Here is a 19,033-nt window from a genome sequence, read left to right as displayed (position 1 = left end):
AAATAAAATTTTAAGATCAGGAACCCCAATTCTTGTATGTAAGGTCAACCAATCCTGCAGGAAGAAAAGAAGTCACTAGGCCAAAGACCCACAGCTTCAAGAGCACACACCACACGTGCACAGATGTACACAAACCAACAAATTTAAAAAGGTGTAGTGAATACTGCAAATAACTGTACACTCCCAATACCCATGCAGTGCTTGAAACCTCACGCCACATGCAGTGGAGGAAAGACCCAGAAGACCCCAGAGGAAAGCACTCCCACGCAGGCTGGCTCCTAGAAGATAGAAATATGGGTTAACAACTCCCCTTTGATACACACACATAGACCCTTTGTGGTTGGTACAAACAGGACTTAATTAACAAAATCAATAATAACAAAAATAAATAATTTCACAACAAACAATGTATAGCAATCAGCTTAACTTATGAAAAAAGAAATAAATCATAAACAAAACAGCAGGGCCTAGACATCAAAGGTCCATATGCATAGAACTCCAAAAAGGAAGATCTGTCAAACAGAAAAACAAAAACATAATACTTTTATCATTCTTTAACAAAATAAATAAATAAACAATATATCAACACACAAACACCTGTCACTGTTACGGCTGTGAATAAGAGACAGGAGGATCCAATAGCGATAGGTAAATACTCATTTATTTCAGTATGACTGAGACAGTACGTCGAACAAAGTCATAAAAAGAAGCAATGGAAACAGGTCAGGCAGATCCCAGCAGTGTGGCAGATGCAGGCAGGCAAACCCAGGCAGATCAGTGCAGGCTGAGCAGTCCCAGATAGGCAACGAAGCAGGGACGCAGTGGGTAACACGGCACAGCGGAGTCCAGGAACCGGAACGGAGATCACACAGAGGGAACAGGAAACACACGCCGATGAACACACACAAGGGAAGCCTGAAACGATCTGACAATGAGAGTGGGTGAGAGACCTGCATATAAAGGAACAGGCGGATTAATGCGAGCATGATAAACGGGCTTTAATTTGGAAACATGAAAAACGGGGTGAATCCTCCCGTATGCGGGAGGTAGTTTGAGGCGGACTGCCACCGGACTAAGAATCTTGGTGACAGTGAACGGGCCAATGAATTTAGGAGCTAACTTATTACTTACGGAGCGGAGAGGAATGTTCTTAGATGAAAGCCACACTTTTTGACCCACGACGTAGACGGGAGGCTTAGACCGGTGGCGATCGGCTTGGGCCTTTGTGCGTCTACCCACCTGAAGCAGAGTCTCACGGGCTCTGCTCCAGGTGTCACAACACCTCTGGACGAAGGCATGAGTGGAGGGGACCGTGACTTCGGATTCCAGACTGGGAAAAATTGGTGGCTGGTACCCTAAGCTGCATACGTTCTCCGGTACAGGCAAGATTTTCAGGACCGTATGCAGTCAATGCTAAATTGAATGAGACGAATTATAATATCCGCACCCCCGACCAAAAGCGCAAGACTCGGATCTGTCACGTAAATATGCTAAAGCAATATGTGAAACGAGCAGAGGTAAACACAGAGTCTGTACCTGTGGCTGCTGCGACAAAACTGTCTTCCGTCACATGTAAAGTGGATGATTTAGGCGTTTGCGTTGAAACCGCATTATGTGCACGACTGTCAAATTCTGAATTTTTGCTGAATATTGAAAGTCACTTAGATTATCTTTCTGAGGGACACTGCAAAAACATTGTATCGCTGATTCATGAGTTTCCTTCATTATTCTCAGACAACCTCTCGCAAACCAATGTTCTCTTCCACGATATTGATGTTATGAATGCTGCACCTATCAAGCAACATCCATATCGTGCGAACCCATTGAAAAAGGAGATTTTGAGAAAATAAGTAAATTACTTATTAGAACAGGGACTAGCAACACCCAGCTTAAGCCCTTGGAGCTCGCCCTGTCTCTTAGTGCCAAAATTGGACGGTACCTTCCGATTTTGCACCGACTACAGATAGGTAAACAGTGTAACCAAACCCGATATTTCCTTTACCCCGGATAGAGGATTGTATAGACCGCGTTGGTTCTGCATGTTTTGCGACCAAATTAGACCTGTTAAAAGGCTACTGGCGGTGTAATGACTTTGGTCTGATCTTGTTTTGTCTTTTGTGTCTCCGTGTCTTGCGTGCTTTGTTTTCTTGTGCACATGGTCTGGGTTGACAAGTTTGTCAGGTGTTTCGCTGACTTTGTGGTGTTTCCCCTCCCACTCGTTATCCCTATTCTCATTTGTGTTCACCGTTTACACCTGTTGCTAATTTTCCCTCATTATTCTCCCCTATATAAGATCCTCTCTTTCTCACTTGTTTGTCCGACCGTTGTTGTATGTTGCGCAACGCCTTTGCTCGTGACCGTCTCTTGTTATTTGTCAAGTCTTGCCGTGTCCTGCTTTCCCAGTCTCCTAAGTGCTGTTTGTTTTCTCGTTTTTTATTTATATATTTTTGTTCCATTCCCTCTCATCCGCCAGACCTTTGTTCCTTTGCTACCAGCCCAGGTGATCCTCTCTCTGTGGAGACACGGATTCTTCTCTCCATTTCCTCAGCGCGCTCACCACTCTATCCGGGGAATTACACTCTGCACGCTCACTGCGCCCACCGCGCTCATCGGAGGACTCTGTAGCACTCCTGTATTGCGTCGTTGATGACGTTGGGAATTGTCCCTGTTTAAGGGAGCTCACCGGACCTGTGGACATTTGATTTGGATTTTTCAGTTTTTTGTTCTTGATATTTTTCCCTGTCCATTCCTGAGCTCATAAATAAACTTTTCTGTTTCCTGCATCTGAATCCGTATTCTTCCCTGACAGAACGGTCGGACCAAAGATGGATTCAGCAGGTGCGGATCAGGTCAGAACTGCAGTCAGTCAACAGGGCATTCTTCTGGGACAGCATTCCAGCCAGTTAACAACCACTTCACGGGATGTTGAGTGTCTGTCAGCTCAGGTAGCTGATCTCAGTTTCCAGTTACAAGAGCTCCAGCGGGAGGCCATGACCGGCAGGTCAGCTGCTGCTTACGGCCATTCTCTGCCTCATGCTGAGCCGGAACCTCATGCCAATAGTCCGCCGCCCTATGATGGTGACCCCAATTCGTGTCGGGCTTTCTTGTCACAGTGTTCTCTGGTGTTCGCTCTCCAGCCCCGCCGCTATGCGACTGAGGAGTCCCAGGTAGCGTTCGTTATCACCCTCCTGAAGGGAAGGGCCCGTGACTGGGCTACAGCCGTGTGGGATGCTCATGCCCCTTTCTGTTCCACATTTGAGGACTTCAGAGCCGAGATGTTAAAGCTGTTTGACCGCTCTGCTCAGGGCGATGAGGCGGCTTCCCAGTTGGTGCGGTTGAGTCAGGGCAGACGTTCTGTTACAGAGTATTCAATCCACTTCAGAACTCTGGCAGCTGCCTGTGATTGGAATGAGGCAGCATTACGGGCCAGGTTTCGAGAGGGACTGGACGGTGACATCCTGGACGAGATCGTCACTCACGAGCTGCCTCACGATTTTGACGCCCTTGTAGAGCTGGCACTTCGAGTGGAGGGGCGTCTCCAACGTCGACGCCAGCGGTGGACAGCTCAACCGTTTCGGACACTGGATGAGGGTGCGTCTGGTGCTGTTTCTTCATTTCCTCCTCCTTCAGTAGATCCTGAGCCCATGCAAGTGGGGCGTCTTCGTCTCACTCCGAAGGAGAAGCAGGATCGTTTGGCTCGGGGTCTTTGCCTGTACTGCGGGAAGCCGGGCCATCGGGCTATTCTGTGTCCTTTAAAAGCCAGAGCCCATCAGTAATCCGGGGAATCCTGGTGGGCGCTACTCCTGGTTTCAACTCCCCCATCTCACGTACTCTGCTGAATGTCTCTGTTCAATATAAGGACACTGTCCACTCCTGTTCAGCCTTGATTGACTCAGGTGCCGAAGGCAACTTCCTGGATGTCTCTGTTGCAGCGTTGTGGGGTATTCCTGCCATTCCCCTTTCCTCTCCTATCTCTGTCCGTTCCCTTAATGGTCTTCTCATTACCTCCATCACCCATTCCACACCTTCCATAAATGTTATTGTCTCAGGCAATCACCGTGAGGTAATTGAACTGTACCTCCTAAATTCCCCGAGTGCCCCCATTGTCTTAGGGCACCCGTGGCTGGTGCAGCACAACCCTCACGTGGATTGGTCAGGGAATTCTGTGTTATCTTGGAGTCAGTCTTGTCTTGCGTCATGTTTGGGTGCTGCCTTGTCTCCTGGTTCTGTGTCTTCTGTTTTTCAGGTCGAGGAGGCAGATCTCTCCGGGGTCCCGGCGGAGTACCGTGATCTTTGTCGGGTCTTCAGTAAGTCCCGAGCCACATCCTTACCTCCTCATCGGCCGTATGACTGTGCCATTGATCTTCTCCCAGGCACTTCTCCGCCCAAGGGCCGTCTGTACTCGCTGTCTGGTCCTGAGAGAGAGGCCATGGACAAGTATATTCAGGAGTCCTTAAATGCCGGCCTCATCCGTCCCTCTTCCTCACCCGCTGGGGCTGGGTTCTTCTTCGTTAAGAAGAAGGATGGCTCCCTGCGACCCTGTATCGACTACAGGGGTCTCAATGACATCACCATAAGAAACAGGTATCCTCTGCCTTTGATGTCATCAGCTTTTGAGTTGTTGCAGGGAGCTAAGGTCTTTACCAAACTAGACCTCCGTAATGCCTACCATTTGATCCGTATCCGTGAGGGGGATGAGTGGAAGACAGCCTTCAACACTCCAACGGGACACTTTGAATACCGGGTTCTACCTTTTGGGCTCACCAACGCCCCAGCTGTCTTCCAGGCCCTGGTGAACGACGTGTTGAGGGACATGGTAAATCGATTTGTCTTTGTGTACCTTGATGATATTCTTATCTTCTCTCCCTCCTTGCAGGTACACACTCAACACGTTCGTCAGGTGTTACAACGGCTACTAGAGAACCAGCTCTATGTCAAGGCGGAGAAGTGCGTGTTCCATGTTAAGTCTGTTTCGTTCTTGGGGCATATAATTTCAACGGAGGGAATTAAGGCCGATCCCGCTAAGGTAAGGGCCGTGGCCGAGTGGCCAACCCCTGACTCTCGGAAGGCTCTGCAGCGGTTCCTGGGGTTTGCCAACTTTTATAGGCGATTCATCCGGAACTTTAGCCTGGTCGCTGCACCCTTAACTGCACTCACCTCACCTAAGGTACCGTTCAGATGGAATTCCCAGGCCCAGGGGGCCTTTGATGTTCTTAAGTCCCGTTTCATCTCTGCTCCTGTTCTCTGTCTTCCAGATCCTGAACGGCAATTCATTGTTGAGGTGGATGCCTCTGATGTCGGGGTAGGCGCGGTCCTGTCTCAGCGGTTTTCCAGAGATGGGAAGGTGCACCCTTGTGCCTTCTACTCTCACCGTTTGAGTCCTGCTGAGCGAAATTATGACATAGGTAACAGGGAGCTGCTGGCGGTCAGGCTGGCTCTGGGGGAGTGGCGCCACTGGTTGGAGGGAGCAGCGGAGCCCTTCTTGGTCTGGACGGATCACAAGAATTTAGAGTATGTCCGTTCGGCCAAGAGGTTGAATGCTCGCCAGGCTCGCTGGGCACTCTTCTTTGGGCGATTTAACTTTTCCCTCTCGTATCGGCCAGGCTCCAAGAACGTTAAGCCTGATGCCCTCTCTCGTCTCTTCGAGGGTCCTGGGGGAGAGTTGACACCCGAAACCATTCTCTCCAAGGAGGTGGTGGTGGGGTCCCTTTCCTGGGATGTCGAGCGACGGGTGAGGGAGGCCGTGCGGGGGGATGAGGTCCCAGGGGGGTGTCCAGGGGGTCGGTTGTTTGTGCCGGTTGCGCTGCGTCCTGAGGTCCTCCGGTGGGGGCATGAGTCCAGAGTCGCCTGTCATCCGGGGGTTCGGAGGTCGCTGGCTACCATCCGTCAGCGATTTTGGTGGCCGTCCATGGTCCAAGATGTCAGGCAGTTTGTGTTGGCTTGCTCGGTATGCGCTCGTAATAAGACGTCTAACCATCCTCCTGTTGGTCTGTTACAGCCTTTGCCCATTCCTTCTCGTCCTTGGTCACACCTGGCCCTTGATTTTGTCACCGGTCTCCCCCCATCGAGAGGTAACACCGTGATCCTGACGGTGGTGGATCGCTTCTCCAAGGCGGCCCATTTTATCCCCTTACCCAAGCTCCCTTCTGCCAAAGAGACAGCGCAGGTGGTGGTGGACCACGTCTTCCGGATCCATGGTCTTCCGGTGGATGTGGTCTCCGACAGAGGACCCCAATTTGTCTCTCGGTTTTGGAAAGAGTTCTGTAGACAGATCGGGGCCTCAACGAGTCTGTCTTCAGGTTTTCACCCCCAGACCAACGGGCAGGCCGAGCGAGCCAACCAGGATCTCGAGCGAGCTCTCCGCTGCCTGACCTCAAGTAATCCGAGCTCCTGGAGTCAGCAGCTACCGTGGGTTGAATATTCCCACAACTCCCTGCCGGTAGCGTCTACGGGTATGTCTCCCTTTCTTTGTTCAGTGGGTTATCAACCACCTCTTTTCCCTGCACAGGAACCCGAAGCCGCGGTTCCGTCTGCCTTAGCCTTTGTTCGTCGGTGTCGTCGCACCTGGAGAAGGGCTAAGGAGGCCTTGGCCCGGGCTTCCAGACGGACCAAAGCGGCAGCCGACCGTCACCGGACTCCGGCTCCCCAGTATGTTTGCGGTCAGAAGGTATGGCTATCCACCAAGGACTTGTCTCTCCGGGGGTCTTCTCGTAAGCTGGCCCCCAAGTTCATTGGGCCATATCGCATCATCAAGGTCCTGAGTCCGGTGGCAGTGCGGCTCAAGCTTCCTCACACTCTTGGTCGGGTTCACCCTGTTTTTCATGTGTCCAGGGTTAAACCTGTGTTTTGGTCCCCTCTTAATCCTGTTTCTTCCCCACCACCCCCCCCTCCTCGTCTAGTGGATGGTTCTCCAGTGTACACTGTGAGAAAGCTTTTGGACGTTAGACGCCGTGGTCGGGGTTTCCAGTATTTGGTGGACTGGGAGGGTTACGGTCCGGAGGAGAGGTGTTGGATCCCGGCTCGGGATATTCTGGACCAGACTCTGATTAGGGACTTCCGTCGGCGACGAGGTGAGCCCCTCTCAGATGCGCCAGGTGGCGTTTCTGGGGGGGGGGGGTACTGTAATGACTTTGGTCTGATCTTGTTTTGTCTTTTGTGTCTCCGTGTCTTGCGTGCTTTGTTTTCTTGTGCACATGGTCTGGGTTGACAAGTTTGTCAGGTGTTTCGCTGACTTTGTGGTGTTTCCCCTCCCACTCGTTATCCCTATTCTCATTTGTGTTCACCGTTTACACCTGTTGCTAATTTTCCCTCATTATTCTCCCCTATATAAGATCCTCTCTTTCTCACTTGTTTGTCCGACCGTTGTTGTATGTTGCGCAACGCCTTTGCTCGTGACCGTCTCTTGTTATTTGTCAAGTCTTGCCGTGTCCTGCTTTCCCAGTCTCCTAAGTGCTGTTTGTTTTCTCGTTTTTTATTTATATATTTTTGTTCCATTCCCTCTCATCCGCCAGACCTTTGTTCCTTTGCTACCAGCCCAGGTGATCCTCTCTCTGTGGAGACACGGATTCTTCTCTCCATTTCCTCAGCGCGCTCACCACTCTATCCGGGGAATTACACTCTGCACGCTCACTGCGCCCACCGCGCTCATCGGAGGACTCTGTAGCACTCCTGTATTGCGTCGTTGATGACGTTGGGAATTGTCCCTGTTTAAGGGAGCTCACCGGACCTGTGGACATTTGATTTGGATTTTTCAGTTTTTTGTTCTTGATATTTTTCCCTGTCCATTCCTGAGCTCATAAATAAACTTTTCTGTTTCCTGCATCTGAATCCGTATTCTTCCCTGACAGGCGGTGCCTCTGACAGCTCGTGCGTCAGAAATGTCTGCCGGATAATTTTCTCCAATATTCCGTTAGAGCTTTCGGAATGTGGAACTCTCCAGCCACCTTTCAGCGCCTGATGCAAAAACAAGTGGGCCAAGGTCATGTACGCCCCATTGATGCTAAGGTGACAGCAATTTTGGAGTTCCCTGTCCCTAAAACAAAGCGAGAACTGCGTTGTTTTTTGGGAATGGTTGGATATTACAGGGGATTCTGTAAGAATTTTGCTGTGGTTGTCTTCCCTTACAGACTAGTTCATCAAGGGTTTTTCGTTGGAATGCAGATTGTGAGGTTGCTTTTAAGGCTGCTGTTACAATCCACGCCTGTCCCGGACTCCAGTTCCCAAGATCCTCCCTGTCTCACATTTGAACTCACTTCCTCATAATCTCTCCCGCTCTCCCTGGATTCCCTGCACCTGGTCGTCTTTGTCATTCACACCCTTTATCCCACTTCCCAGCACTCCTTGTCCGTTCTTAATGTTGTTATGTTCCTTGTGGTTGGTGTTGTATGTTCTATTACCATTTAATCCCCTCATTGAATCAACACATCTACTGTTGGAAGTTCGATTCAGACTCTTCCCTGCTGTATCCAACACCGGTAACAGCTGCCAAAGATCTTCTATGCAACGCCCCAGTCCTCTCCGCCCCTAATTTCACCCGTCCATTCAAATTGGAAGTGGACGCAAATGCTTTAGGAGCAGGTGCTGTGTTGATTCAGGATGGTGAAACAGGAATTGATCATCCATTCAATAAGCTATTTTTCGAGAACATTTTCAGAAGCACAACGCAACTACAGTACAATCGAGAAAGAAGCCCTCGCATTACTCCTAGCCCTTCAACATTTTGAAGTTTATATGGTGGAAGTTCTGTACCAGTGGTAGTATACACTGAGCATAAACCCCTAGTCTTCCTTTTGCGAATGTCTAACTCAAATCAAATGTTGATGCGGTGGGCATTAATGGTTAAAAATGTAAACCTTGAAATATGCCACAAGAAGGGTAGTGAGAATGTGTTAGCAGATGCTCTTTCCTGTGTCTAAAAAAATGTGTCAAAACGAAAGGAAAGAATCCTTGTTTTGACTTTTGATGGGTGGGAGTGTTACACCAGGGGATGTATTGTTGTTTTTCCTCCCGATTAGTGTGCGCATCTCTCTCTGTTTTTCTCTCTCGCTCGCTCTCTGGTAGCTCCGCCTTGATTGGACGTATTGGAGACGTACCCAGTGATTGGTGGACTGGAATGGAACGATCCTTTGAAAGAACGCCCGGGATGTGGACGTGGCAGAGGGGAGAGTGTACAGTGGCACATGAGAGAGATAGCTCACAAGCATCTCTTCAACCTTAGGCATCGCCCCATAGCCATTCTGTTTCACTGTTACACACTGTATGAACGTTTTTTTTCCACCTCAGTGTGGAGATTGGGAAAGAATTGCAAACACCTTCGTGAAGGTTGCTCACGAGAAGGCAGGAAGTGTTCATCTAGTTTGCTTCTCCCACTTTTTAGGGAGATAGCCTTAATATGTCAGACTCCCTGATCAGTGCCCTGACTATGAACTACACTCTAAAAGGTAATTCAGGGATTGTTTTTACCACAACTTAAATAAATTATGTTTTATAAACATAGTTCGGGAGGAGCACGTTCAGATAATTGACACAGGTGGAGAGCACTCAGCTAATCAACAGTAAGAGGTATATACACGCAGCAGTCTTACCTCCATTCATTGACAGTTTTCTAGCATCCCTCCACCACCTCTTCTCCACACTTTTATTTTATCAGCCACTTACATATACGGGGGGTACTCTGGGTTCGGGCCAAATTCCGAGCTCAAAGCTCTCCCCCCGGACAGCACGTCAAATACGCAGTTAAATTACTCTCCATAAATTATATGTAAGTGTGAACTCGTGAAATACATGATTGCAAGTTAAAAATGATAATTTATTGATTTCATTATCAAGTTGCAAACATTATTAAGGCGAGTTCAGTTAACCATGTAAGACCCACTGTTGTAATATAACAACATCAAGTTTAGCTCTACTAAAATAAACCTGTAGATATTTTTTTTTCTCTCTAAGACCACATTTACACAACTAATAGGTTCTATTGTTTAGTCTTGCAGTGTGATTTTGTGAATAGGTGAACCCATGAACTCAAATATTTGATGTGATTGGTAATATGTCTAGATCATGCAGATATTAAGGTACTGTTGAATACTTTAATCATATTAGATTTTGAGCTTGTAATGTCAATGTTGTAAGTTTACAACATTGGGTGAAAGGGGTAGCAAAATGTACCCGTGCACCTTGCATATTACATGGATGAAATGTACTTCTCACCTGTTCCGTGTTAAGTAAATACGTAAAGAAACAATGTTTTTGATCATTTAAAAGTTTTAAAATGTCATCTTTGTTACAATTTTGAGTTTTAATCAACATTTAATTATTAAATAAGTTCAAGTTGAATTAAGGAATACGTTATTTTGTAACACATCCACTGAGACAAGTGTTCAGAACCCAAGTGCAGTTTATACAAAATAAACAAAACCGAAAACAGAGACTTGGCTTAACTTGGCAAAACCGAAAACAAAGACTTGACATCAAACTCACCATTAGTGGTTTACAACATTCAATAACAGACAAAGACACACGGCAAACATGAGGGCTTAAATACACTGAAACTAATGACAAGACAAGTGACACCTGTGAGCGGTGATCAAACAATGAAGCAATGACAGATGTTTATATACATGTTGCTGCTGATCTTGATTGGGCTTACATTTTTGACACACCCACCAAACGAGATAAAACGCATCTCAAACCTGGGGCACGTTCAAAGCTCAAACCGGTGCGCAACGTTTTGCTACGGTTTCCGGTTGCACGTCTTGTTTCCTGGAAACGGTGTGCAACGGGTTTGAGATGCGTTTTTTCTCGTTTGGTGGGTGTGTCAAATATGTCAGCCCAATCAGCAGCAACATGTATATAAAACACGCAGTATTAAAGAGACAGCTCGCAAAATGGGTCCAAGTCAAGATGTTTACAAATGTGTCCGCTGCAGCTCAGTATACGCAACAATTGAAGGTATTAGAAGACATGATTGTCGTAGTTTTATATATATATATATATATATATATATATATATAAAATCAACATGATTATGTATTTATTTATATCTTTAGCTTCATTGCAAGGCAAGTTTATTTGTATACCAAATTTCATATATGGTAATTAAGTGCTTGACATAAAGTGAGAAAGAAAATACAAGCTATTAAAAAAGTAAGAACTAGAAATAAAAGGATTTAAATTAGAATTGATTACCAGGAGATGAAAAAGTTAAATAAATTGGATTGGGATGTTGTCTTTTATTCTGGACAGCAAGGGCAGTGATTGCATGTATTTTGCAGTATTAAACATGTATTTATATCGATTTCATCAGGCTCCGAAAATTCCTCAAAAAGAACACAAAGAATGGCCTTCTCAGCTGCCATAGTTGCAACTCTTGAGTTATCAGAACAGGGTGTTCAACGCAGCACCGTTTCCGTTTAAAAAAATGTTTTGCAACGTTTTGTCGGGGCTGAACGCAGCCCTGTTGCACACCGTTGTACACCGTTTCCAGGAAACATGACGTTCAACCGGAAACCGTAGCAAAACGTTGCGCACCTGTTTGAGCTTTGAACTTGCCCCACATGAGGGCATGGCAGTCAAATGACAAGACCAGGAAACAAGACAGTAAACCTGACACTCAGAAACATAACAGTGAACATGATAAACTGAAAACATGGAACATGAACATGAAGTATTTGTTTAGCAGTATTTGCAATCTGTCTCTTATCATTTATAAAACACACTTAACTGGTTTTCTTTTATGGGCTTTGTTTGCCCAAATATCTGCTTCCTGCATGAGGGACAGGTGATAATGTTCAGGAATGTGGGGGGTAATAGTGCTATTAGCATGATAGTAGAGGGCACAATAAGCTAGCCAGACAGTATTGTGTGAATTCTGTGGAACGTGTGAATTCTTTATATGTGTAAGCATCATTGGGATATGGAAAATAACCAGTGTTTTTTCCATTTCAGAATGTTACCAGCCAGGAAAGACTGTATTATCTACAAAGTGTATGATGTCGTTGATGGCATCCAAAATGGAAACAGCGATTTTGAAATGGATTCTGATACAAGTTAAGAAGATTAATGTGGAGATGCCTATGAACTGGAAAAGTAAAATAAACAACCCAGTGACCACCTGTCTGATGATTATGTGGATATCATGCCAACAAAAGGAAGTCCCTCAAGAACACAGACCATGCCCTGTGATAATGGATTTTATCAGTCCCAACACTGATTCAGGTCATATCACTAATGATACCGTGCTTAATACACCACTGGAGTATTTCTGAAAGTTTGTTTCAGAAATTAAGAAAATAAATGATGCCGCAGACACTGTGGTAAAGGCTACACCAACACACTTTGCAGCAAGTGCAATGTCCACCACTGCTTTTCTGAGGACAATAACTGCCTTTGGGACTATCATAACTGAATATGCCTATGAACATAGCTAAATGACATAAATGCCCAAGTTTTCATTCAGTTCATCATGTTTTGTAAATACAATCTAAACACATTTTTTTGTAATAAATTATTTTCATAAAAATATGACTTGTCCAATTATTAATATTGTGTGATTATTAGTGTATACATATGCTACTAATATAATCATTACACCCTGCAAATTAACCCTTAGATGTTCTCTACATTTATTCAGACAGTGAGGAAATCACTGAAATTCTGCTACCCAACAGGCCCAACGTTGCAATAGGCTTGTTCGACTTCACCCAGCAATACGCAGACCGATCGGCGGCTGACTTGAAGCAGTGCATGTCGGCTAGAAATTTAGTCCGACTTGAGGCAGCGCCGACGCCACGTGACGGTGACGTATGTCAACAAAGTGCCGCGAGAGCGATTCGAGAGCAGCCGGCTAATACAGCCGGTGCAGTTTCTCCAGAGCAGCTGCATAAGGCTGCACGGACTCTGATGACGACACAGCTGTTCCACGATTGGCCAGATTCACCGCATGACAGCGATCACGTGTGTTTTGTGTTTATTCTAAAACCTCCAGCTCCACTAATGCGCACAAATCTGTTTTTTATAACAGTAAAACCTCCTTTCATGTAGTCATGATGTTATATTGTCATGTTTATCAAAATAAAACTGATTAAAAACGTAGACCCCACTTCATTGATAGTGTAGGCTTATATGTTGAACTTTATTCCTGTACAAACAGACGCTGTATTAAGCAGTACATAAAGTATTACATGACAATAATGTCTCTGAAACATCTGTGTATTGCCAAATATTGCATTTATTTCACTTCAGCTGATAAAGTATGCAAACACAGCGCAAGCGTCACAGCGGGAAGCAGAAAGTGTCCGACTTCACATCTCCTTTTGCAGCTCCTCCCCGCCTGCACGCGGCTACTCTCGTTGATCAGTTGCATCTAGCCGCAGCCGATGTCGAACACACCTCTTATTACAACATTCCCCTAGAAACTTACTAAAATGTCACAATATTTCTGCATTAGAGGCCTCCTACAACAACATGTATAAGGTGGAAACATTTTTAAAGGTTTTTTCCTATATTTGGGTCTTTCAGGGTTAACATAAAAATGTTGATTACATTAACTTAATATTGTGTGTAATTTAAACTCAAATTTCTGCTTTAAAGGGATAGTTCACCCAAAAATGTAAATTCTTTGTTGTTCCAAAAATTCGAGTTGTTCCAAACCTGCATGAGTTTCTTTGTTCTGCTGAACACAAAAGAAGAAATGTTGAAGTATGTTTGTAACAAAGCAGATAGAGCAACTATTGACTACCATAGTATTTTTTCCCCTAATATGGTAGTCAGTAGTTGCTCTATCTGCGTTGTTACAAACATTCTTCAAAATATCTTATTTTGTGTTCAGCAAAACAAAGAAACTCATACAGGTTTGGAACAACTTGAGGGTGAGTAAATGATGACAGCATTTTCATTTTTGGGTGAACTATCCCTTTAATTTAATTTCTTTAAAAAATAAATTGTAGTAACTTAATAAAATTGTCTTGTTAACTTTGGAAATTGGGTGGTGGCCTGTGCCAACAAGCTTTACCCATACACAGCAGTGATAGATCACATTATTTTACTGTCTTGATTTGATGACTTTGAATTTAGTTCAGCAAAATTAAATAATCTTGTTCATTTGAGCGGATGATATTTATATTTTTTAGCTGATTGAGATACACATATGGCCTGCATACACTTGCGGACTCGTTCGGCCTTTGAGCTGTATTTTTAACAGGTTAATATAGTTCAACAAAGTAGCTCATTTTCCTACAACTGTAGGTGTTGTTGTTGTTGTGCAGTCATTGAGCATCTCGTCCTGAACAGATCAAAGATCAACGATCAGCCCAGGTGATTGGGAGTCAATATTTCATAATGTAGGCCTTTATTTAAATTTGTCAGCACATTAGATGGGTAGCAAAGTAAAGAAAATAAAAAAATCGAATTGTTGTTCTTCCTAGATCAGTCAATAGAATGAACACATTAGGATTTTTAAAATTGTTTATACAGAAGAAAATTAATTCAGAATTTACACTATTTCAAAAATGTAAGGGGGCAATCAATTAACAATTACCCTCGCAAACCTGCAGGATAGGTGTGTAAGAGAAAATACTAAAAAAGTACCAGGCCTGATGAAGGTCATGGGACCGAAACGTTGCAGCAAATAAAGCATTTGCAAGTGGATCATGTTTGTGACTTTCTTTTGTTTTTTAAATATTTAATGGGGGAAATGTTCCTTATGACTAATATTTAACTTGACTATGAATATTTAAAACACTTAAAAATAAATGTTTAGTTAAACCAACATTTACGTTTCAATTGTCTCGTCTTACCCCATTCTCCAATATTTGGATTTTATTTCATGTGTACAAAAGTCTACGTATCAAATGATCACATTTCATCCTCGTGCCTTAGCCTATACACACTTGACATTAAGGAAAGTATAAAAGCAGGGCTGTTTATGAAACTTCACCCAATCTTCCTCTGAGATTCTAAAGGCAACAACCAAACCAAGGTGAGTTTTTGGAACGAAAACCTACTGAATAACATTTCTAAAGTATTTTTGTGTTTCATCTTTAAATACATTGAGAATCCACAGAGTGCAGCATTTAACTTTTAACACACTTGTTCATTTCAGCTTCATCATGGCAATGCTGATAAGTTTTCTGCTTCTTTTTATTATCTTCTCCATGGGGGATGCAGGTAAGACATGTATTTGTAAAAAAACCCTGCTGGAACCGTAATACTCCATTTACTAATATTTGCATGATTAATGAGGAATTTACAGTGTCAAAATACAGATCATTTTGACACTTAACTCATTTCACGACACTCATTTGCTGTGAATGTTACAAAAGCCTTAACATGTATGCACTGGATGCCATTTATTTAGGTAAAGAATGCCCCTGTGGATGGACAAATTTTAGACTCCGGTGCTACAAGTTCTTCCCTCAGTCGGTTAACTGGGTTACAGCACAGGTAATGTGTTAGTTACAACAAGGTGATTTGGTCACACTTTGCATTAGGTGTCTTTAATTACATCAAATAAATAAATAAGGTACAGTACAATTATAGTGTCAATCAGAGTAGACTTCAGGCTTGTGCAAAATTCAGAATTTCAGAATTGGCCTCCATTCAATTCATGAAATGAAATTTTAATTGAATTGACTTTGCCCCACAGGAAGCTGAATTTGAATTGGAATACAGGAAGTGGAATTAGATTCATGACAATTCAAAGAAATTCCACAGAGTCGCACAGAAAGATTATGCTGAAAAGCAATTTCCTTTTAATTTGATTAGTAACTAATTGAATTACACATTTTACCCCAGTAATACAACTAAATACAATTACATTAATTTTGTAATTTAATAACAGAATTTCATTACACGTAACTACACTGTAAAAAAATATTACACACACTCTACTTAAAAAAATATGGACAAAATATTAAACATTATATTTCAGTAGTTTTTATAGTTTGCCTTTTTAGTGGACTCTAAATTAAGTATATGATGCACATGATGAAAGCACATGATTAATTTAATATTATTAGTGGAATGGGCTTTTTTAACTTAAGTTGTCTTTAAAAGGGTATAAATTAGAGTAAATACTTTTTATATTTGACTTTGAGTTATGTTATACCATGATTAGACTGTTTGCTGCTAGCACAAATATATTCAAACTGTTATAGCACTAGCATTGGCAAAGTTATTGCTCATTGAACACAGCAACATGCCTCTTAATACTTGCAATCATTCACATCACAACCTAACCATAAGCTCTACTCTTCTGCACAATGGTAACGGTCAAAACTTCAACATAACAGAAACTCTTTCAAATTTCAAACATAACTGAACATTAAACATTAACAGATGTTTCCCTTCACTCAAAAACACATAAAATAACACTTAATTTCAATATTAACTCTCCATTTCCAGCCATATGCAAATCATGCTGGGAACTAACAATGGTGTCTCTAAATAAAACTGCATAATTGAGATAATTCTCTTAAAATAAATAGGTAACCTTATTTTCCTTAATTTTATCATCTTAATCGGCTCTTCGATTGAAGCCTCAAAATTGCTTACATTTCCTTAAAACATTTTTTGGAAAATGTATCTCTTGGTTTTATTAGTGAAATGTTCTCATTATTTTCTATACAACACTGAACCATAATTTTATTAAGAAAATATATACTCTATTTTTAATTATCACCTCTATGAAAATTACAAGACCCATGATTCATTTTTACAGTAGTCATTCCTCAACCCTGCATACATTTTGTTCTAAAATATAGATAATGATCAATTGAAATAAATTACCCCCTCACTGTTGTTTAATTCGTTTTGTTCCAATGTTATTTTCATTTCAAAGTAATCAAATAACACAAAGTCGTTGTAAATGCAGTTATCATGTATTCCAATGCAAAACTCACTGAGCAACACTGTTGCATCTAATTCTCAATAGCTCCTCAAATGTTTTATCATTGAGTCTGCACCGTTCTTGTCTGAAGATCTTTCCTGAAACACTAAAGATTCTCTCAACAGGTGCAGAGGAAGCTGCTATGGCAAGATGGACATGTATATGAATTTCTTTGAATTTGTATTTAATTTCAATTCTGCTTCCTTTAATCCAAATTCAAATTGTAATTCTAAAACCTGTTTTTGACATCAATTCAAATTCAATAATTGAATTGGAATTTAGGAGTCATTCTCAATTCAGTTCTGAATTAGACTTTGTTTGAAAATAGCTAAATGTTGGTAATTCAAAGTGCTTTACATAGAAAATGTATTAAAATAACGATAAAATAAATCACATATGCATTAGAAATAAAAATACCATGCATAAGAAATACAATAGATGCCAATAGGTGGCAATTATAGTGTTAATGCTGTATTGTAAAACACTTTCGCTGCTGTTGAGGTGGGATACTGGTATGGTTAGGGCGTGTTGGTGGTATGGGTATAGGTTTAAGGTTTAAGGGAAGTGTCAACAGTGTAATCATCTATCTAATTACAGAAATGAATTTCTGCTGTAATAACATGCAGGTATTTTTTAATATATGTGGAAACGTATGTAAACAATAAGTTCACTGAATCAAATTATTAATATTAATGTTAGTACAGTAAAAGTGAATGGTGAATTTTTTTTTTTTTTTAAGTAAACCTTTATTTTCTGCAAATAAATAATGAATAAAAAAATGATACTGAGCAAATAATCAATCAGAGCAGACTTTGTTTGAAAATGACTAAAATGTTGTTTAAAAAGTCACTTATGCTTTATGATAAAAATATTAGATTTTGTATTGACAATAAAAAAAAAATCTGTCTTTCTAGAGAAACTGCCAAAGTTTTGGTGCGAATCTCGCTTCGGTGCATAGTAAAGCGGAAAATGATTTCCTGCTGGGTCTGTTGCCTTCTTCTTCCACCCGTGCCTGGATTGGTTTTCATGATGCAGAAATAGTGAGTTAAATTGTGTGTCCTAAAGAGATCTGTTTGTCTAAACTGAACTTTCTGCTTTAAACAGTAAATGCAACATTTCTAATGAAGTTTTAAAGCTGAACTTAGTTCATCAGCTTCTTACTGAAGTCCGAGTACAGTCGTGCACTCTTATGATCACTGTCTTTGCTCTTTAGGAAGGACAGTGGTTGTGGACTGATGGAACTGGGTATGACTTTACCAACTGGTGCTCTGCAGAACCTAACAACCAGGGTGTTGAGAACTGTCTGGAGATCAACTGGACCTGTGAGAATGCAATCTGATTTTTGAATACTTTTTGAATTTTAAATTATAATAATTTTTAATAATATAATTTCATATTATACATGGTATTTTTATTTCTTATGTTCTTTGAATTACCATTTTGTATGAAATGTGCTATATACAGTAAATAAACTTGCCTTGCATTGCCATATCATACACTATTTTTTTTTATTCTGACACTACTGTAATGATTAAATAACATATCATTTTTCCACCCTACAGCTGGCCGTTGCTGGAACGATATACCCTGTTCATTCCTGACAAACTCCATTTGTGTTACGAACCTGTGAGATCATATGCAGTCATCCTGCGCCACAGTTACTTTGATTGTACACTTTCTGATCTTATCTTTTCTTTGATATTCTGTGATATGCTTATCTCAAAAGATTTTATTCTTCGTTTACTACATTTAAATATTTTCTAAGTTTTAATCTCTTCTCAATACCTTCTCTTAAACACTCCTCTAATCAATAAAAGCATTGATAAAGCAAATCATGTGTTGTGGAGTTCAATCAAATTCATGTATAAAGATATAAGAATATTGTAAAGTTTGAGGATATGGTTATTATAATGGTATAATGTCATCACAGGGGAGGGGTTCATACACACAATTGCTTCATTATTGACAAACACTGGAAGACATTTGCGTGTTTGTTTCCTACAATGGACTGTAAGCAAATATGAACCTCATTCAGTGCTCTTTTTATTTTCTGTCTTATAAAATATCCCATTTCTATTTCAGAGTGAGAAACCTCTGCAAAACAACTCAGTGATGAGTGAACTGTCTGAACGAATAAAACTGAATTACAAA

General features: G+C 42.1%; 1 long non-coding RNA gene across 1 annotated transcript; it reads left to right on the top strand.

The window, feature by feature from the left end:
- The first annotated feature begins 14,930 nt into the window (after positions 1-14,930).
- On the top strand, positions 14,931-18,711 carry LOC307130522. Its single transcript, XR_013817049.1, has 5 exons — positions 14,931-14,974; positions 15,098-15,162; positions 15,353-17,922; positions 18,096-18,204; positions 18,445-18,711. It is a non-coding gene; the product is annotated as an uncharacterized lncRNA (long non-coding RNA).
- The last annotated feature ends 322 nt before the right edge of the window (positions 18,712-19,033 follow it).

Source organism: Gobio gobio, assembly GCF_949357685.1.
Source record: "Gobio gobio genome assembly, chromosome: 8".
In the NCBI taxonomy this organism is placed as follows: Eukaryota; Metazoa; Chordata; class Actinopteri; order Cypriniformes; family Gobionidae; genus Gobio; species Gobio gobio.
The sequence above is the reverse complement of the archived record's forward strand: the minus strand, read 5'-3'. Positions and strand labels throughout refer to the sequence as shown.